Source organism: Cyrtonyx montezumae, unplaced genomic scaffold, assembly GCF_038088225.1.
Source record: "Cyrtonyx montezumae isolate F1298 unplaced genomic scaffold, pur_monq_1.0 scaffold_1, whole genome shotgun sequence".
Taxonomy (NCBI): domain Eukaryota; kingdom Metazoa; phylum Chordata; class Aves; order Galliformes; family Odontophoridae; genus Cyrtonyx; species Cyrtonyx montezumae.
Window position 1 is genome coordinate 13,360,772 of NW_027071825.1, and position 22,113 is coordinate 13,382,884.

A 22,113-nucleotide genomic window follows, 5' to 3' on the forward strand; every position below is an offset into this window, starting at 1 on the left:
TCCAGCAGGCAATTCAGCCTCCTGCCACAGACCAGCACTGTGCTTTGCCCTGTAGAACAAGCGACCGTGTGCCTTGACTGTTCCCAGCTACCAACACAAAGGAAAAACTGCTTCATTCTCTCCACCACCCATTACTATAGGTGGTCGTGGAGTTATATGCAACTGCATCCATCTCTGCCAGACCTCAAGCCATCTGTCTGAGGCACCCACAGACCAGAGCATTGCAACAGTGTGAAACACTCGTGCTGCCCTGAGAATGGACCTGAATGCAGTCAGCAGCACCTGAGCAGAGGTACGTGCTGACAGGGGGAGGAAGCAGCAAGAGAATGGGAAGGTGGGTGCAGGCAGCAGGGCTGGAGTGCATCCCCAGGTGAGTGCTGCACATAAAAGTGCCTGCAGCTCCCTAGGCATGCAGCATTCAGCCTCGTGCCATTAGCAGCTCTTCCCCTGGAGAGCCAATAGTGCAAAGCACCCAGCAGATGAGGATAACGGAAAATAAACGCTGACTCTGGGTTTGTTGTTTCAGCCATATGTTTTAATTACCAGATGCTGATTACAATTTAACCACCAGGCTACGTCAGAGATGCCTTGAATTGTTTCCTTATTTCATTTGCAGAAGTTGACGCAGCTGCAGCATGGACATTAAGGAAAGCTATACCACATCTAAAAGTTGTCCAGAATCACAGAAAACTGGTTTAATTTGCTCTGTAATTGTTCCAGGTTTTGAAGATATACATATATAAGACGCTCAAGATGATTTTTCCCAACAGTTGAGCTCATTTTAACTTCTGAAACCACATTTAAATTAAAAAAATGACTGTCATATAAATAGTTGGATCTTTTTCCACCATGGGTGTTAATGGATTCATGTCTATGGCTCCACGTTTTGCAGAGCTTTAAAGCAACCAGTAGAAATGCTGAGAGATTTAATTGGAAAGTAATGTTCACACGGCTGGTGACACATGCTAGGCATATCTTTCAATATCCGCAGCTTGTGTAAAATAAGAAGTCTCAAGTTACCGTGTTTTTCTTTTTTTTCTTTCTATGGGCAACACCAGGATCTTCATTCAGTAGAAGCAGAAATGAAAAAAAGAAGCACAAAGAAGACTGGAAGGAATAGCTGACATTATTAGAAGGACTTCCAGGATAAGAGAAATTGTAAATACAGAATTCTAAAAAAACAAAAGCAAAACTGAACAGCATACGGCTGAATCGCCTGCACAGGGAGAGCACAAACTTGCATCATCCTTACCATGACGTTTTTAGAGCAATACTACAGCCCTGAGTAGATTTTCCAGGGTAGCAAGTTCAAGGTAAATGTTTGCCACTAAAGACATATGATGATGTTGGATACTAAGCATACTGCATCACTGACTGACTGGGTTGGTAGCTACTGAAGTCCACACAAGTTGCTTGAGCTTATATCTTGTTACTGCAAAAGGGAAGCGAGAGCTTTTCTCCATCCTTGAGCCTTCATGAAAGCACTCCCAAACCAGGAAGGATTGTGTCACTTTCAACACAGCTCCTACCCAGAGAAAACACAAGATGCCATCTGTGGCTAATGAGGGACAAGTGATTGGTACCCTCAAGTAAAAAGTTAAAAATAGGGAAGCAGGGAAGAGGTTTGTTCTCTCCTCTTTGCATTTCATTCTCCCAGAACAAGTGATACCAGTTTTTACAAAGCACGGACCCTTAAGGTATATCGCTGAGATTTTATAAGGAAAGAAAGTTGAAGTCACAGAGCTAGCTTTGATTTTGAACTGACAACTACCTCTTGCTTTTTTTTTTCCCAGGAGAGAAGTGAAAGAGGCAGATGGACAAAGACCTCTGTGAAGCCACACTACCCAGGAGACAGTAATAACATACATTCAGTACAGAAATGAACTAACTACAAGCATATTCACAATGAGGAAGACTTCACATTTACTTTTTTTCAAAGCAGCCAAAAAGAAAAGTCACCTTCCCTTACTCTATCTCCTTTATTTGAAAAATAAAACCCCAGGTAGTCAGAGTTGTAGCACACAAAGAAAACACTCATCTGTATCGTTTAAGATTTCTGTATCATATTATCTCAGGTCAGCTTAAGGTTTGTAACACAATATTGGGTTTTATTGTAAATGTACCCATTAGTACATCAGTTGAGTGTTAAAGCTTGTATGCTTTGTGTGGTGATATTTTTTCTAATAGGCACATTCCTAATGTGAGACGGGATGTGTCTAATCCATAACAAAGCTGATGGAGAGACAATGGACTTCAGCCAGCTCAGTTCTGTTTCAAGGAAAGAGGACAATAACTGTATTTGACATTTATAAGAATCTAATTTCCTCATGCTTTACAAATGGAGCTCATTACCCTCCAGACTGCTGGTTCCACCAATTACTGTAACTGATGTGCCAGGATTTTTCCTTCTCTATATTAGTATTTGATGCACTCTAAATGAAGGTTGTTTCCTTAATTATTTACTGGTATTCTGTGCACTAACAACATTATGAGATTCATGCAACTGACAATAAGATGGAAACAGTCATTTCAAAGGACAGAGGAAACAAGGAAATGACTTTGCAATAGATGCTTGAACCCAGTGCCGAGCTACAAAGCATGGGCTCACCCAAACAAGAGCATCCCAGTGGGAAAACTCCCTGGTTAGCACCTGGGCTGGGTGCTGGCTTCCCCAAGGCTCCAAGATGCCACTGAGTGTAGGGGCACAGCTGGATCTGGGCAGAAGCTGTGCACAGTACAAAGTATTCCTTAATGTCTGCAATTACCCATCTGCCTTTGCCTCCAAGCCTCTGAGTTTCCAGCAAAAGGGGGAAGATGTCTACAGATCTGTTTCAAATGAGAAAATGAGAAAACGCAGAGAGATTCAGAGAGCTGCAGATCATCCAGTGAACCAGATATTAAATTAGGTTTCTAAAATAGCAGAGTTCACAGCTTTAAGTGCTAGCATCTTGGCTCTCTGGAGACCACAGCCCTCACTAAAAGGCCTCACAGCCCAAGAAACGTTTCTGCACTATCTCCTGAAATTTTACATCCATCACCAATTTCTCCGGCGTAGCAAATCATACTTATTGGGTTTCAGCCTCCACTTCGTTGTCTTTAAACCTATCATTTATAGTCATGCAGAGTAAACGTCAGACTCAATATACAGAAAAGTTAGATTGTGATATCTCTGAGGTGACTATTTCTGGAGCCATTAGTTCTGAGTTCACAAAGAGCCACTGTCAATATATAATGCATTTTTCACAAGTTTTTGAGTGAGGAATAAAAACAGAGATGGACAAATCCGTGTCCAGGAAAGGGTAGACTTCGGCTTTTCAAAACCAAATACCAGTATTGGTCACAATCCAGAACCTCACGTGTCTACATCTGGGAGGTGAGGGAAGTCTGTCTCCTGATAAGCACTGTCATTCTGGGCTTGCAGAGGCTTCAAAGAAAATAAAGCAGCACTGTAATAGTTTTAGTAATAGTTTTAAGGGTTTTTGAAAAGAAAAACCCACTACTGGTTGTTTTCTCACTTTAAGTAGGTGAGATACACACCCTAGTGTATAGTGATTTCAGAAATCAGCAGGATGCGAGTTATGAAAGAGTTTACACCTCCTGCTTCCAGCTTTGGTCCCTTCTCTGTTGACACCAGAAACAGCCCTGGCTTTTGGGATGTCAGCTGGGAAGCAGTGGAACAAGACGATGCTCCAGTGCTGTTCCTCCACGCAGATCAACCATAAAAGCACTATGTGCGGGGCAAGTAATGTCAGCACAGTCCCAGTGAGCAGGCCCCAGCACAGTCTGGTAAGAATACCCTGTACCTGACATTACCACCTGTACCAGCTGAAGAACTGCAGTTTGCTTTGACAAGTGATTCAGGGATCTCCTAGAAAGAGTCCAGTGGAGGGTAATGAAGATGATAAAGGCTGAGAGACCGAGGTATATGTTCAGCCTAGAGAAGACTGAGAGGGGATCTGATCAATGTTTACAAATATCTGAAGTGCAGGAGGCAATGGGATGAAGTCAGACTGTTTTCAGTGGTGTGTAGTGAAAGGACAAGGAGAATGGACAAAAAACAGAAATTTATGTGGAACTTCCTATAATGTGGAAGAACTTCTTTACAGTTGCAGTGACACAGCACTGGAGCAGACTGCCCAGAGAGGCTGTGGAGTCTCCTTCTTTGGAGCTATCCAAGACTCATCTGGACATCTACCTGTGCAACTGTAGGGAACCTGCATTAGAGTGGAGTTGGACTCTATGATCTCTAGAGAACCCTTCCAACACTTGCAATTCTGATTCCCTTTTCCACCCTTCCTCTTTTAGGAAGGCAGGGCAGAGGGGGGGGAAAGACCTGCAAGCTACTCAGCAGCATGTAATGGGATGACATAGGGTAGCTGATCCTGAAGCATCCCTATGGATTCCATCCAAGCATCACATTGACAGCTGTTGGGCAGCACAGCTGGAGAGCTCCAGCCTGGCACATCTCAGAAGGTCCTGTGGCCTTCTCCACCTACAGGTGCCCCATCTACCTACACATACACTCACATACACCAGTGCAGCAGGCATCTCTAATCTCATCCCAGTCTGTAACAAAGGAACTGCAACAGGATGACTTGATAGCAAAAAACAAATCATATGGATATCTATCATGAGTGATGTTACAGGATTTCAAATCTTTATTTACAAAAATACACTTGGGACCTGCTTGTCTTAAGCATTTTTTCCTGATAGTATTGAAAATAGATTTATATAGATGTAAAATGTAATTGAAATGACCAAAAATAATCCAGCAAATTTCTACAGACACCAGATGAAACACGCTGTGGAAGAGCTCTACCCTTGACCACTGTTACTCCATTAATCTGCAGCACCTTCAGTGTAGTTACATTTGTACACACAAATGTAAACTACATTTACAAAAAAGTAAAAAACACAACTAAACTGGATGTCCTTGATGTCCTGCTTTCACAGCTAAGCAGATTTGAAGCGCATGAGAAAACACTACACAGCTCATCAGCAGTAAAGTATACCCGTCTCTGCATTTTGAAATGTAGGGACACCATTTCCCACAAGGCAGGAGCCAGCAAGCTGCTTACTTGCTAGAAAAAGGCTGAAATTTCAACCCACAGCAAGTAAAACAATTTCAATCAGAAGTAAATTGTTAACAGTGAAAGAAGAACGCTTAAGAAGATGGAGATTTAAAGTTGCTAGAAAAAAAAAAGGCTCACTAAGATCTAACAGGCATAAAATTAGGTTAGTGGAAAAGTTTAAGCAGCATGAATTCACTGTCACAGAAAAACAGCAAAGATTTTGCTGGATAAAGATGATGACATGAAATTTAAGTCGCACGCTGGCATGCTGAGAAAGTAACGTTCTAAATACTTTCTGCTTACAATTACAAAATGATCAATTGTTATAGGCTGCACAGAGAAATATCCTCCACTCTGCCTGGACACGCACAGTGGGCCAAGAATGCACCTGGATAAGCCAAGCATTCATTATCTTCCAGACACTCAATATCCCATAATACCCACAGCGGCTGCCAGCTCCTTGTCCACTGTTGACCACACGCCATGTGCCCCATTTCACAGCTGAAGAGTATTTAAAATTCATGAAGCCTGTTGAAAGCTCAACTGTCACATTCTGCTCATTCCACAGTGTATGGGAAAACCAAGCAGAAGGGACATTTCAGCTGGGGCTATTATGGCTCTTGAATAACCAATATTCTATTAAATTGCTAATAAACCCACTTGAAGATAAGTTGATCACAATCAAACCATACAGTAGCATTCCTTTCCTTTAACGCCGAGTTGTCAGGTTTCACTCTGTACTGTACTACTGTTTCTGTGCCGTTTGTTCACGACTTGACACCGAGCATTCACGACGCTTACTTTGTCCCAGACCATCTAAATGCCCTATTCTAAGGAGGCTGAAAGATCTTTGGCAAGGATAATACTCAGCTTATTTTAAGGTAGGGAGCTCTTTTTAAAGGAAAATCTACACTGAAGAAGTAAAAAATAATTACATCTCAACCAAGATTTTTTTTTTTTTGTGTAACCTCTTGAAGGGGTGCTCACAGTTTGAATGCAGCAGGAAATACCACTGGGGCTCACTGCAGAGAAGCAGCCTCTGGGGCTCCCATGCACCCCGTCAGCTCAGGTCTCGTCTGCATTTTCATTTCAGCAATTCATTTCCTCCCATCTTCACTGAATCATAATTTTATCAAAGAAAATAAATATAAAGGACTTCTTCTAAAGACCCTCTAGGAGAGTTTATTTTGCATTAAAACAGATTTTGCTGAGATTCATCACAGTTAATTGCCAAGACACCGGCAAGCCCGCTACTGCCTTCTGATCTTGCTGTGTGAATATTGTTTTGCCAAGAGGACTCCAGATAGTGTAAATCCAAACATTGAAAAGCATATCCACCTCCTCCTGGGAAGAGGATTTAGAAGTTACCATTTGTATTAGGTAACGGTGCTCTGATGAGAAGCAGCTCCTACCCAGCTCTGGACCAGCAGAGCCATGTGGTAGCTGTTCCCATCCAGCTCTGAGCTATCCTGCAATCTAAGAATTTCAGCTGTATGAATGGCAGAGGACTGTCACCAGGAAGATCTGTCCTACTTTGTTTGTCAGTTGGGGAGCTGCAGACAACACCCAGCAGTCACTACGAGGTCCATGCCGCCACATGCCGAGGATGGGCAGTGAGGAGAAGCAGAATCCCAGAAGCCAGCCCAGTTGGAGGAGCAGCAACCATCATCACAGGCAAAGAGAACGTTTTTGTTCACCTCACATTCACTCAGTAACTCTTTTCACTGAGAAAAATCCCTTGTTGTTTTATAAAAAGGCCGCAAGCAGAGGTTATACTAACACAGAGCTTTCCCCCCCCCCCCAATACAAAGTTTCTTTCACACTTTTAGAGAAGTTGACTTGACAATCTTATTTTAGCAATGCTAATACATCTTGCAAGTGTGCCCTGAAGCGTTTAGACAAACGTAACAACTGCAGAAAATGCAAGTTCTGACCACGGTCCTCCTCCCAGCTAGTTCCAGTAAGGTCCTGCTGACTAGAAAGAAAAGCAACATCTGAGTAGGAATACAAAAACTTGCTGATTCTCATAAAATGAAATCAAATCCTTGAAGGCATACCAACCAGTCAGAGCAGTCAAAATTAATACATCTCAGTACCAATAAGCAAATCAGAAATCGTCTATTAAACAAATTGGCCATCAAAGCACGAGCAGTGACAGTTCAACCTGAAAATAACCTCTAGCGGTCTTATACAATACTGACAAGCTTTAGTAAATTCTTCAGCTTTAGAGGAAAATCTGCAGCAAACATAAGTGATTAGGCATCTCCAGCTGCTCTTCCTTGAGCTCAGACTGACAAAGGCAGAGTACCTCATACGTGCTGCTCTTACACAGGCCGCCCATCAGAGGCTTACCGTGACTGAGAGCGTGAGAATAGAGCAGCAAGCACTGAAACAAAAAGCATGTAATAAAACCCAGTAGTCAGTACATTCCCTCTGTAACTGCATGTTTTTACGAGGTAGGAACACTCTCACCCCTATATCTCCTCAGGGCTCCCCAAAGACACTGTCAACCTTGGCCACTACCGCTGTCGCCATAATCCACTCCCACAGTCAGTGGTGAACTGCACATACAGGCAACAAAACATTCAGAATGGTGGATTGATCCATAACAGATCTCTACATACTTGAGAAAGGGAACTTGTCATCTGACTTTCCACACATACCTGAATGCAGGACCCAAACCTTGGGCAGGTGGCAGAGGATGAAACCCTAACCCTACTGAGGTCAGAATCCCCTCAAGATGCACCTTTGTATTTTGTACAGTAACTGCAAAAATGTCAGTATCAGTGATCCTGCAAGGAAGCCACTTTCAGGGCATGAGCAGGCACTCCCTTCCCCACCAAACAAGCTCTTACCTACTTCCCCACAGCCTGAGATACATGTTATTTAGCACTGTTAAAGAATATGTTCAACTGAAAGGGCAGGGAAATCAGGAAGGGGGTTGTTACATTTTTGAAAGGAATACATTTCTTTGACACATCTGCAACCAAGTTACTACTATCCTACTGAATAAACATCTTTGCTTTGTTCAAAGAGAAAATACAAACGGATTTCAAACAAAGGAAAACCACCATGTTTGCTTTAAAAGTACAGAGACAGAAAGAAAAAGAAGACAACAGCTATTTAAAGGGTAACTTTTAAAAGATTCTTAATAAGAGCTTTTTTAGATATGCTTTATATGAGACTTCTGATCCAGTCATACTTCTTCAGAGAGAGAAAATTACAACACAGCCAAACTGTATAGGGCTAACTGAATGTGACGACCCACGCTTCCTAATCACACCTCCTGTGCCTGAGTCTCACCACATCCACACTGGCACGCTTTGCAGAGTGGCTGTGATACTGCCAATGAGTTGGGCGCCAACACACCTCAGCTCTGGGGACACATCCCCTGCTCAGGGCTGTGTCATGAGACTTCATGGAGCCCACTGCCCTCAGCACAACTGAGAAGAGGTGGAACAAAACAACAGCCAGGAGGCAACGATGCAGGAGATGGTGTCACTGCTTCAGCCGGCCTGCCTGATGGCTTTTCCTTTCCCCCTGCAGCACTACATAACCTTGCCGATATGCATAAATAAAGGGAAAAACTGAGATTTATAAAATCATAACAAAATGGAAACAATTAGCTCACCAGCTGCTATCAAACCCGCCTGAGGTGTGGCAGTAACCTAACAGCTTGTAACAGCAGTGCTCCCAGACAACAGCAGCGCCAGGGCCCACACATACCTGCAGGACCCAGCACAAATAAAAAGCAAGCTTCCTGCTAGAGCAGGGTAATTCATGGAAAAGTTAAATGAAAACTATTCCATGCATTTTTGCCACTGCAGAGATAAACAGCATGTTTCCTTGGTGGCTGGTTTTGGTTTCAACTACAGGGCTAGGATTGACTGTTGCTTCAGGGGAGGATGCCACCAACGGCAGCTGAGCCCGGGAAAACATTCTGGCCTGGAAGAAGGGAAACAATGTCTGTACAACAGGGCAAGCAACTGGAGACTGCTGGCGGTGGCTGGCATAAAGATGACTGCACATGACTGAAGCATCAAGTCCCTAGTACAGCTGCTGCCAGGATCCTGAAGAAAATGAAGAAGCCCTGAAACTTTTTCATTACGTACAACCAAGAAAGGCAAAGAGCTCAAGAGCTCTACATTCATTCCTCACTGCCACTGGGTTACTTTAAGGAAGAACCAGGGAGAAGCATATGTCACACAGCAAAGGTTTTAGATTCTTCAGTATGAGGGTCCTGAATCTGCTGCTGCTGCAACTCCACATCACACATTTATGGATCCAAGCATTAAGCCGCATAGTGCAAACTTGGAAAAATAATGATGGCTATGTTCTTTCTAGATGCTAGAGTATTGTTTAAGACCCATCTCTACCTACTGCTGAATGCTTTTGATGCACTACCAGTGGTAAGTGCTTGAGGGAAAAGGTAGGAAGCCTGCTTTCTTTTCCTTTTGGTTGGTGAAAAGAGCTTTAAGAGTAGTTACACAACAGTGAAGAGAAAAGGCTGCAGAAATGCATGTAGTCTGAAGGGTCAGAGCAGGAAGATTACAATCTTCTCTTTAGCCTGTTTATCTTGTGCTACAACAGCTTATCAAGTTAAAAAGGTGAAGGCAGCAAACAAGTCTGCATCACGCACCAGATGTTTTCAATACTCACTTCAGCCTAGGGGGACAAACACAGCTTCTCCATCAGAGACCGCTCATTGCAGCGACCAGGAAGATGGTGCTCCTGAAAAACCTAATGCACATTTTGCAGGTACTGACTTATGAAGGCATATTATTTTGTTCAGAATACAGATAATACTTTATGCTCTTGCAGTTGTGCATAAAGTGGTGAAGCTAAATTCACCAAACAAGTGACAGATTTCATAGACCAGAAAGGTGTCCCTAATAAACAAAATCAGTTACATAAAGAAGACATGGGATTGGTAATTTTCACAAGCATTATTTTCTCAAAGCTTAAATTGTTATATATCAGATCATTAAGCAGCAAATCTGCAAGCTAGAAATTACTGGTGCCCAGGAGCAGTTCTAGAAAAATGTCACTAAACGTCCAGAAATGCTGCATTCACATGTCAGAAAGAACACTGCAGAACTATAGAATGGTTTAGGCTGGAAGAGATCTTAAAGATTACATGGTTCCAAGCCCTGCCCTGGGCAGGGATACCTCCCACTAGCTCAGGCTGCCTACAGCCTCATCCCTGAGCGACTCCAGGGGGGAATCCGCAGCTTCTCTGGGACATGCCAGTGCCTCACCATGCTCACAGTGAAGAATTTTGCCCTAATGTTTTATTTAAAACTCCCCTCTTTAATGTAAAAACATTACCCTTTATCCTATCACTACATTCGCTGATAAAGGCTCCCTTTCCAGGTTTCTTTTAAAAAGCAAATATATAACATAGATAATTATAGTTAGTGTAGAAAATACAGATAGTTATATAGTTAGTGTAGAAAAGAAATTAAAGTTGGATACGAAAGCCAAAATAACTGTATGTGATGTTTTTTAGTGCAACATATCAGAAACCAAAGGAAATTGTAAAAGCAAAAGGAGCTAGCGAAAGTCTCTGGACAACAGAATCAAGATACAGAAGGACAATTTTTTCTCCTTTGTTTCTTTGTCTGAGGAACAACAGAAACAGCATCAGTGATGCTAACACATAACTAGCTGGAAAGGGTGAAATTTTCAATCTTCACTACAATAAAGAACAAAAGACATACTTTTGCTCTGTACTTAAGAAAAAACCACTTACACATTCAGACTGCATCATGGATAGCATCTTCCATTCCAGATGTAGCACAGAGAAGAGACCTTCAGCTGCATGGGCAAGGGAGTACCGCATGGGATTGTGGGAACCCAGCCAGCTCTGCACCTGCCATGCCACAGCTGCATGCCGGGACTGTCTCTTTGCATGGACAGTGGCCAGCCAATGCCAGGGGCTCACACAGCAACCACAGGCAAGAGGACATCACTTCCAAAACCTTGCTTAGGGCAGGATTCTCAGGGCTCAATCTATTCCACTGATCAGCAGCAGAAATAAAAGAGGGTTTTGATGGCACTTGCAAAGCCCTACACAAGGAACAGAAATTCAGTAACAAGGTTTGGCAAATTACAGTATCTATAGGAGGAATGTAAATGAATAGCAGTGGTTGGTGTTCTTACTTTGAGAAGGAAGGTGATTCAGTGTTGAGGTAACTCATAGCAGGCAGCCCAGCCTGTGAGGGATTCTGGGCCAGGGGCTGAAGCCGGGATCCTGCCGTGCAGCAGGAGCAGCCAACCCGCAGCCGGATGGCTCCTCTGCCTGTTCAGCAAGCAGAAGGGAGAGAGCAGCCCAGGGAGGAACCAAGGTGTTCCTTCATTCACAGCAAAGGATGGTGCCAGTGACGTGATTTTAGAACAGATGAGTCTGAGCATCCCAATTTCTTACACATTCACACACACATAGACGTATGCTCAGAGAAATCAATGAAGTGCTAGATTTAGTTCTAAGGGGATCGATTTTCTCTCTGCAGACAGTAGGGCTCTCTGAGGTTACATGGCCCAGGAAAGTTGCTTACAGTTATGTGACACACCACTTACCTGGCTCTTCTATTGGTGCCCAGGAACACTGCACAGTGTGACCTGGAAGCAGGAGGAGCAGCTGAATGCAGAGTTCACTCCAGAGGGGTGGGGGTAAGGCAGCTTGGGAAACAGTGATGCATTGTCATTCCATTACTGAAAGTTACACTTTGTGAAATAGCATTAGATCATTTTAAGAGGTTTATATAAGGACATCAAAAAACAAGCCCTTTTGCAAAACTATTTTTTTTAAACGTCTCCTTATTTTCACTCTGCATCAAGATGTGAAAACTCAACATGCAGCAAACCCAGCGCTCTCAGACAGAGGAGGCCAACCTCAGCCCGAGTTAAATCTTCCAGCTGCTCCCATCTCCTTCCCTTCTCTCCATCAGACAGGCTCATAGAGCTGCCTTAATTACTTGTTTCGGAAGGATGTGACATGTTCCAATTTAATACATTTAGCTCTTCTTAGAGCAAATGTAGAATTAAGCCTCAGTATGCACTTGACAGATCTCTTAGCAACTAGCGTGCAATCGGCCAACAATGGATGATTCACAGTTTTAGCAGGAGTGCGCAGAACTGCCTGCCAAAAATCTGAATAAACGCACATTGCTAGACACTATGGTAAAATGTACCCTGATCTCTTTTAAACTATTATATCATAGAGGAAAGTTAAATGGCACACATTCCAGCAGCACGTCGCAGTCTGGAAATACAATTGAACTGTAACATCTTGATTTTATGATAACTGATACTTTTCTGTGGTTAATTTTCGCTTAATTAGAATAATGGTACCTTTCAGAGAACCACTAAAGTCCATCTGTTCATGTAAATAGGAACTGCCATTTCCGTTCCCATTGCTCTGAGATGGGAGGAAGAGAGCCTGGAGGACACCAATTGGGTCACTTACTCCAGGTCCTGCTGATGAAAAGCTGTGCTTACTCCCAGCCCACTGCAGGGACAGCTGTCCTCTCACCTCCCTAAAGGGTTGTGCAGCCCCTTGGGAGCAGAGTGAGGTAGACAGGGTTATCCTAAGGCACAGCCATGTTTGCTTCACTACCTGTAAAAGCGTGCTGAGGATCAGGCCCACTTCCCAGTGAGGACTGCTGCTGCTACAGTGGCAAGGCTGTTAGGATTTCTACAGCCAAATTTCTGTCTTTGCTGTCCAGATTCACTCTACGCTTTATACCTTGCTTTGGGACAGATTTCTTCATGCACTCCATATGGGCATTGTAATACACAAGAACAGACTCAAAATTCTTTACAAAATTCTATCAAGAGCAAACAAAACAGGGGCTGTTCTGTTGGGATTACTTTCACGTCATGAGAACACCAAGGATACAATACATCACAGCCTTCCCTTTCCTTCTCTAGCCACAATCACCAAGTGCAGAAAACATCTGCACCTCCCTTCTCCCTCACATGCCCACAGACCCAGGACAGCTGGGCCAGGTACCAGCCCTTAGCTCGGTCCGGGTGTGATGGTCTCTCCCGACAGGCTCTGGCTGCAGCCCAGCAGCCTGCTCACACCCACCCAGGGCCCTCACGCTGCAGGCAGCTGCCTCCAGCAGCCCTCTTCCAGGTAAAGCAGATGTGCTTGGCGAAACAAGCAGCTTTCTTTGGCACAGGAGAGCAGAGCACCCCAGCCGGTTGGCAGGACTCACCTCTAGAAGGAGGGCTGTGGTCAGGGGAAGGAATGTGAGCACACTGCTCCATGCTGCCTTAACACTGGGATAGCCACGGGCTTCCACCTTTGAGGTGGACAGCCCTGCAGAGCAAAGCAAAGGCAGCAAGGGGGTGCAGTTAGGGAGGTGCATTAAGTGCAGAATTGCCACAGCTGAGTTTCTGTAAATGCACAAGGATGAAAATCAGGCAGATTGAAGAGAGGAGCAGGTACAGAAGAGAAGGTGTTTATACATTTAGTACTTTGTATCAAAGTTTCCCACTGACTCTGAGGGAGACTGCACTCAATAGACAAACCAGAGCCCAGGAGGTTTTTCCATCTGCCTCCACAGGGTTGAAAAGAACGTGAGCAGTGGGGCTGCAGAGGGCCAGGCACTACAGCCAGGGGAGACAGCGTGTGACCTGTGCCAGCACTGCCATGCTCTGCTGGCTCTACAGCACACTGCTGTACCTAGAAAGCAAGCACTGATTTTGCACATGAGCAGGTGACCCTCTGCAGGATGGGAGACAGAGGGATGTAATTTTTCATCCCAGCAGGGCTGCTGCTCAGGGAGCTACAATGAAGTACGTTGTTGACATGAGACCCCATGTTGTAGGAGGCAGCAGAGCAGGTCCAGTGCACTCCTCTCTGACCATGCAAAGACAGTGGGTGACAGGGCTGTGAACCCACACCTTCCCCCAGCTTTTCTACAGCTGTCAGAGTGCTCCAAGGCCAGGACTGAGCTTGGATTTTTGTGTGTTGTGATAATCAGCTGGGGATCAGAAAATCCTTCGAAAAATCTAACGTCCTGGCAACTCTGCAAGGCTTCTGAAAAAATAACAGTTTAACATCTGGAACAAAAACACTCCAAGGAAGTCCAAGAGCAACAGAGTGCAGAACATTTTCCCCCCACAGCAATTGCTGTACAGCACTTCCTTGTCCCCAGCTCTCTGAAACTGGAATATTTGCAGCAAGATGCTGAAACATTTCATTGGAAGCTATGCAGGAAGGTGGAAAGATAAAGAGCTATTCATGTACTTGAACATTTTTTTAATTTTCTGAGCTTTGTTTATTTTTCTTCCTGTCCCATGAATTTCCTCAGCCATTTAATGCATCTTAATCTTCATCAATATTTAACTCTGCAGCGGGAATACTACATACCTTATGCTTTCCCATTTAACTTGAGGGGGGGAGATGGTCTATGAGAAGAAAAACAGCCAGTTCTAAAGGAAACTGCTTTTCCTTTTTCCACAAGATGTCCTGGAATGGAGTCAGGGAGAAGGATGAAAGAGAAAGGTAGGCAGCAAACGCACAGCACTGCTCAGAGCTCACTGATGTTGTGATTTAGGGTAATCTCCTTCCTGCCTCCGGGGCCCACATTGCAACCTGGCTACACCAAAACTGGAAATATTTCTTGGGGATGAACTCAGCCCTCAGCAGAAATTACCAAGCAAGAGCTGTTCCCTGTAATAATAATAATAATAACAACAACAGTAATAATAATAATAATAATAAATGCAGCATCATTCTCAATGAGCTAGTAACCTTAATATATTACTATAAATTACTTATACAATTTATAAAGTGTATAGACATATACATGCACATGAAATGCTTTCCTTTCAACTGAGGATATGCATGTTCAGCAAAGCTTTGCAACCTAAGGGAAATCCCATCATCCCATCAATGTCAGTATTTCCTGCAACAGCAACTTCACACTGCCAGCAGCAGGCAGGTCTGTTCAAAGCCTCCCTGAGCAGGGCAGGACTGTTAGAGCCCTGCGTTAGCAGAGGTGCTCTGCAGGATGTAGTACTGCACCCGAGGTACCAGCAGCAGGTGAGCGACAGCAACAGGACTCATTCACTGCAGCAGCACTGAAGGCAGCATGGAGTTCTTTGAGCATTTGTATCTACCAGAGGTTCTAAGATCCTGAGGCCCCTGAAGAAGTCCTGCAAGTCTTCAGCTCAGTCAGAGACACCAGACAGAACTGCTCTATACCTTGAACAACAGGAGTCAAGTTAGATCTGAAATATTTTCCAGTGCATTTCCTGGAGGATTTATAGCATGAATCTCAGTACAATAAGCTTTTCTATAAAGGGAACTTAGACTGTAGAGTACCTGGGATTATTTCTAAGGAATGCTGCTAGCATGACAGGACAGCAGGATCAGGCCTTGCAGTGCTTCCAGCTGTGAGTGCACCCAGATGCAAACAATGCCATACAGTGCCTGCAGTGCAGCTCCGGCCACCTTCACATCAAAGGCAGAGCCAGACAAACCCACCCAACATTTCTCATGTTCCAGCATACCCCAAAAACGTGGAAAGGAGAAAGGAGCTTTAACAGAGTTGCCAGTGGAGGGCTCAGACTGCAGGACCAAGATTTAATTATGTCCCTCTTTCTGTTCACAGCAGAAATCTAGCGTGGCATCAACAAATACTGGTTACATAGACAACAGCTTTCGAGCACTCTCACCGAAGTTCCCAACTCCTCCCTCCCACTGCATGGCACAGGGCTTCATTTTGAGCACACATCCCTATCTGAAGCTGAGTCACAGCTGAGAGCCAAGACCACGCAAAGCATATCTCAGTCATAGGAAACCAAGCAAGAGACAGTTCATGCTGGAGAAGGACCCGCACTCACCGCTGCATTGCTCTGCATACAGAAAACTCTGTGACATTATATTCCATAAGAGCTAAGCAAAAGTTCCTTAATGTAGTCTAATAGAAGTGTTCACTCCGGATCCAAAATATAGCTGCCTCATTTTAGTCCCCCTGGGTTTCTGAGAGTTTCCTCTAGCCCTGGACTACCTGGTACCTATTGTCACAGCTTGGTGCCCTCCATCCTTTTACAGAACCTGGACACCCTGTGAAAGATGAGGTAAGACCAGCACTACCACTTCAGAGCAAAAGCATCACTTCTTGGACCTCAGCTGCAGACACAGACCTGCCCTGCCCACCCAGACAGCCCATTCTAGTCCTCTCATTTTCCCCCCCCCATATCAAATTGGAATCCTGCCTGCCGCATATTCATCCTATCTGCTGTAGCTGAGTTCCCTCTTTTGGCAGCTGGCTGCCCATAGGATAAGCTGAGTTCCCTCTTTTGGCAGCTGGCTGCCCATAGGATATCTCTGCATTTTCACTGTTGGACTACATAGAACGTAATGAATCTTTAATTAAATGGGCTTGATAACTAAAGTCATTCAAATTAGACTTCATCAGCAAGACAAAACCCCAGCTGTCTTTCCTAAAGGAATAAAGAAGCACAGTTTAAAATACCTGGAATCTAATTTTAGCATGGCAGAACAAGTTAGCAAAATGAATCTGTGAGGTAAGCAGGGAATAGCTGAAAGAAAAAAAAAACTTTAAGATCTTAAAGAACTGGTCAAGTTTTAATCAATGCAGCTTTTACAGAGACTCCATCATAGATGAGTTGATTCAAACAATCCAACAGGCTCAGTGCAGCCAGCAGCAAAGTTGCAGTTGGTTCCACAGAGGTTATCACTGTACATTCAGTGTACTAAAGGAAAAAGGTGCTAGAGCCTTAGAAAAGCAGCTCCAGGAAGCTCACTGTAGCTCCATGGAAATGGAGTAAATAAAGCATGCATCATCAGCGCATCCTCAACATGCTTCTCATCTCTTATGGATGAGAGCAATACCAGGAGCTTCTTTTGTTTAATCTGCAAGAAAAATTGCACTTGGTGCTGAATGACTCTTCACACTGACTTCAGTGGGAATAAACTACCCCAGATTTCAGGAGGAAAAAAAAAGCACTAACAGAAAGTTAATGAGGTTCAAACCGAGTTATGAATGGACCAAAGAAAATCTCTCCCAAAGCTACTTCCTGCCCTGCTGTGACAGAATGCATGCCTTTTAAGGCCTCCTCCTCTCCCCCTTCTCTTCTTTGAGCAAGGCATTATTGTACCCCAAGACTTTCCCCATTTTTCCAATTAGTTTCCATTATGTCCTTCTCCTTTAATGCTCCCCACTGTTACAGCTCCATCAGGAGCAATAATGCTGAAAACGGCAGCACAGGCTGGATACATTTTTCAAAACTGTCTTGAAACACAACCAAGGTGAAGTAAATCTGCTGGACAGGGGTTAATGCTCAGCTCCCTGCCTCCAGCACGAATATCTCAGCTTCTGCCCAGGCAGCTCTGCACAAGACAAAATGGAAAGTTTTAGAGCAGAGTCTAGCTCAGGTTAAGGAAAAATTCCTGACGTGCAAGTTTAGAAAAGGGTGCTTTGAACCAGGGGGCTGGGTTCGGCCCCCACCAAATCATGGGGAGACCTCAGGGCAGAGCAGGGCCAGCCCAGCTCAAGCATAGGGAGCTTCCCCGACATCCTCCTCCACTGGAAGAAGGATATGATGCAAGTTTGCACTGTGTATTCATTCTATTGTTTTTATGTTCAATATAAGAAAAAGCAACCACCTTCCCTCATGTACACACACTTCACTGTCTAGTTATCATTTTACTCATCTTCAGAAATTTCTCCCAGATACATCCTCACCTCACCATTTTGCACTAGGAACAAGCACCAGACCAGCCTCCGAGCTGCCTGGCAATCTCATGAGACAGGCTCTCACAAGAATTTCCTGCTTCTGGTTCAGCCAGACATACTGCAACAACACACGGTATTTTGGCACTCCCATTCCTCCTTCAGGCCAAGACCGAGGAATGCAAGTAAAGAAAACTTTTAATTTTTAGAATTTTAAAATAACTCAGCTCTTCTCTCCACTGCAGTGGGTGTCTAGGTGGCTTCCACTGAGATAAGTTGAATTGGAAGCTACTGTACAGGAAATTTGTTTTCCAGATTACAGCTTGGTCAGACACCACCACAACAGGAGATCAGGTCACTTTACAGACAAGTGCTACAGAAAGAACAAACAACTCCGATCCTCCCAGCACAATGAAATGTGTTTCCGTGAGCCCTATATTACATCCAGTAAGCATCAAGATGTACCAAGATGAGCTAGTTGGTGAGAACTGTGTAGGAGCATCAAGCAAGACCTAGAGAACTTTCATGCACATTCCTAAAGTGCAAATCATGAGGGACTAAAGAAGCCAGTTTCCACATTTTCCAGTGTCTCTGAATCACAGCGCAAGCCTGCACTGCACTTGGACAAGGATGTTTCTGTGCAACTAATGGCTCAGTAAATACTTCAAATACTTGCAGACTGTTACAGCCCACATCTGGACCTCAGGGAGCATCTTTCTAAACATCACTGCTAGGTCAGTACAGTTCCCACCAATTTACCAGCTTTAGAAAAAGCCTTGCTGGAAATGCAGAACTCAGAACACGTTCCTGACAGCATCTGTACATCTCCTCTCAGCACATAAGGCATCACTTTCAGGACAGCCTAAGTACATGCCTATGCTTCCAGCAAGAAAAAAAAAGGCCATGCTGGGTATTGGAGGAGCTGCCTTTGTGAAGGGCACTCCCAGCATACCAGCAGCTCAAGTTTTAGGGACTGGTGAGGAAACTGCAGCCAAAATTTCTTAGTACAAGCTCCTATAGCTAGGCTGGTCTTCTAAATCATGCTTAGGCTCAGAAGCAAAGGGTCCTACCTTTCTGAGGAGCTGTGCCTGGACTTCCCATTCTGGGCTTTGGCTGGGGGTTGCAGGATGCTTTCCACGGCACTAACAGTTATTCAGACATGTTAAAACACTTTAAAAAACCATGCTGTTGATCTCATCTATGAATTATCACCTACGCTGCTGCCTGCACAGGGATGAGGGTAATGCCTGGCAGCAGATAGCTTGTGAGATGAGCTCTCCCTCTGAAGGAAACCTGGGGTTTACAGCAGCAGCTCCCTCACCTTCAGACTCTGGCATAACTCCCCAAAAGCTACATGACTGCATCCATCCTCTGCTAGGTACAAAGGGACAAGCCTACAGGAAATCTGATTACTATAGCAGGCAACACACATAGGAGACACATCAGGTGCTTTATGCATCAACAACAGAGATGGGCTTTCCCATCCCTGGAGAGACATACAGAAAGTAAAACACAAAGACTAAGCGTTCTTTAAAGGTATGAGCTACACATGGATTTCGCTTATCCATAAAACTCATTGCAGGATACATTAAATATTACTACACATTATTTAATATTACTATGGATGCGAGTTCCATTCTGTTAATAACCACACTTACAAGCACTGCCTGCTACAGTTTAAAATCTCCTAGTCAACATCTAAGGCTAAGAAACACTTTCAAGCTAAAACCATGTCATTTTGACAAATGCTACATTACATCAGACTTTCCACTACAGAAAAACTCTGATTATGAGATCAGCTTAGAGAGGAAAAAGTAAGCAGACAAAGCAAGAAAGAGTTGAAGCATTTTAAGCTGAGGGGAGAGATTACAGGCTCTGTGTTAAGCATTGGCACCTTGCAGGATTGAGCCCTCCCTACTTATATACATATGCCATGGAACAAGACACAGGTCTTAATTTTACATTTTTTAAATGCTCCTTGAATGTTAACAACACATACAGACAAGCAGTTGGGTTTGTTACCAGTACAGTAACTCACATGTGATGGTGAGGGTGAGTTTGTTCTCAGGAATGCAAAACAGGGCACTATTTTTGGACAAGGACTTTGTATTTACACAATCTCAATGAGACCGAACGCGCTGTTTTATTAACAGCTCTTTGTTTAAATTCCATTCCTGAGCAATACTGACCCATTTCTTAAGATGTTCTGCAAGTACTGATGCCCACTAGAAGGACTGGCAAACCTCTAGGAGCTCCCATTAAGCTTCTGGTTGGGTGCAGCAATCTTGCAAAGATGGTAAGGAAATGCAGCAAAGTAGAAACTAGGTTAAAATCAGAAGCCTGGTGCAGGATTACAAGCAGTGCCTTTAGTCCTTCAAAAGCAAGCATGGTTGGAGCACTCAAAAACCGCACAAAAGCTTTCTGCCATTTCTCATGTCTGCTGACAACTGTGCCAAGGCTTCCTTGAGTGTGGAAAAATGAGAAAGATCAAAGCATGTTTAGGAGATAACACAAGCCATAACAAGAAAGAGCAAGCCCAGGCAAGGAGAGGACACGCTCACCTGAGGTGGAAGCTGTTTACGGCTAGTGGAGCAGGACAGTCACAGAAGCACTTTCTCCACTGGCACCACAAACATGCTCTTAGAGCCCAGATAGGAGCACTGCTCTTTGTATCTTCCCTGGCATTTACTTTTGCTCCTCTTCAGTCATCCTGCATGACTATGAAACAGTGCCCTGGCAATCTGGGCTGAAGGGAAAGTGCAGCTCCAGCTACTGGGTCAGGCAAGCCTACTGGGAGCGTGACTGCAGCCAAAACAATCAACACCAAAGCAGAAGGAGATGCAGCTTGAGCCCTCCCTGCCCAGCAGGGCCACATTACAAGCCACCAGGCCCCAGGCTCATGCAGCATATGTTTCAGAAGCCTGTTATCAAGGTCATGAGTTCACACCAGGTTTTCAAGGTACAAGGTCATGAGTTCACACCAGACGCACTACTGGGAGGAGCTTTTGGACACATGGCCATAGACAAATGCTTACCACCCATTGCCAGCCACGTTAGTTCCAGTCCTGCTTCTGTAAAAAAACATTTGTAAAAAACACAGTTGGCAGTGGGGACACTGCGATGTACACCAAGGTCTGCTGTTTGAAAGGGCTTTCAGGACACTTGTGGCCTTGTCTCAGATGGATGCTACTCCTGGCAGTGTGCTACTGAAAATACCTGCTGTGTGCAGAATAAAAGACCACCAACTCTGTTTTGCAGATTTTTAGCGATTTGATCAGATGTGAAGCAGGGGTGTAAGGGCAGAAAAGAAGAGCACCTCTTCAAAAAGGCTCCTTGTACTCCAAAAAAACCCAAACAACTGTTTTATACAACCAGTACTGGTATTTTCAGGCTCAGGCTATATCAGACTACCGAGGAAAGCCTGCCCATAATCTCCAGTTAATAGTGGCAGATTATCAATAGCCATCAGCTTCCCCACAACAATGCTGACCTCCGGGGCCATGAGAGACCGCCCTCCCCACAACACCTTTCTGCCAAACCTCCTCAAGGACACTCTTTTCCACAGCACTAAGCCTGGCTCTCAATATATCAAACCTCTGTATGCCAAGTATTCATCACTAGGCCTTTCTAAGAATCGTTTTGCAAAGCTTGGATGGCAATATGTTTTCACAGCTGATGTGGAAAAGCTAAAAAACAACATTTCCCAACGAGAAATCTGTGTTACAAAGTGTGCTCTGTTTCTTAGGGTTAATCTAACTTGCTAGGGGGAGAAAAAAATCCTTTCAGACTGTTGACATAAAATATCTCAGCTTTTCTTAAAAAAATGGAGCCATTCCACTTTCTAGTTTACATGCTAGGATGGATACTAGGATGGATATATGGAAGCAAAGAAGACAAAAATTAACATCTGACCTCAGAGCATCCGTTCGTGGTGCTACAATGGCCCACTTTATGCCACCTGACACCTTAATTAAGCCTGAATGAAGGTTCCTACTTCTCAGCAGGGCAGAAATACTGGCAAGACGTTCACAACAGAGAAGTGCCTCCCCAAGCACAGCTCTTGGACCACTCAAGACCTTCAGGATCACAGTGAGTGACTCATTATGAGGCTACTAAAGAGCTATCAGTATTACAGCTTATTCATAATACATCAGCCGCTTAAGTGGGTCACAGAGACTTGGTAAGTAAGTAAGTAGCCTGACTCCAGAAGCAGTCAGTGTTGGCAGCTTAAGGAAAGAATAACAAAGAGAAGTATAGACTGATTTTGTCTTCAGTATAATTTTGCCTTGCTTATTGTAAGAGGCAGCATACAAATTTCCAAAGCC

General features: G+C 44.2%; 1 protein-coding gene across 1 annotated transcript in view; it reads right to left on the bottom strand.

Annotated features, from left to right (window-relative positions):
- Positions 1-22,113, bottom strand: part of DDAH1 (dimethylarginine dimethylaminohydrolase 1) — a 45,176-nt gene that overhangs the window by 12,573 nt on the left and 10,490 nt on the right. The window lies entirely within an intron of this gene.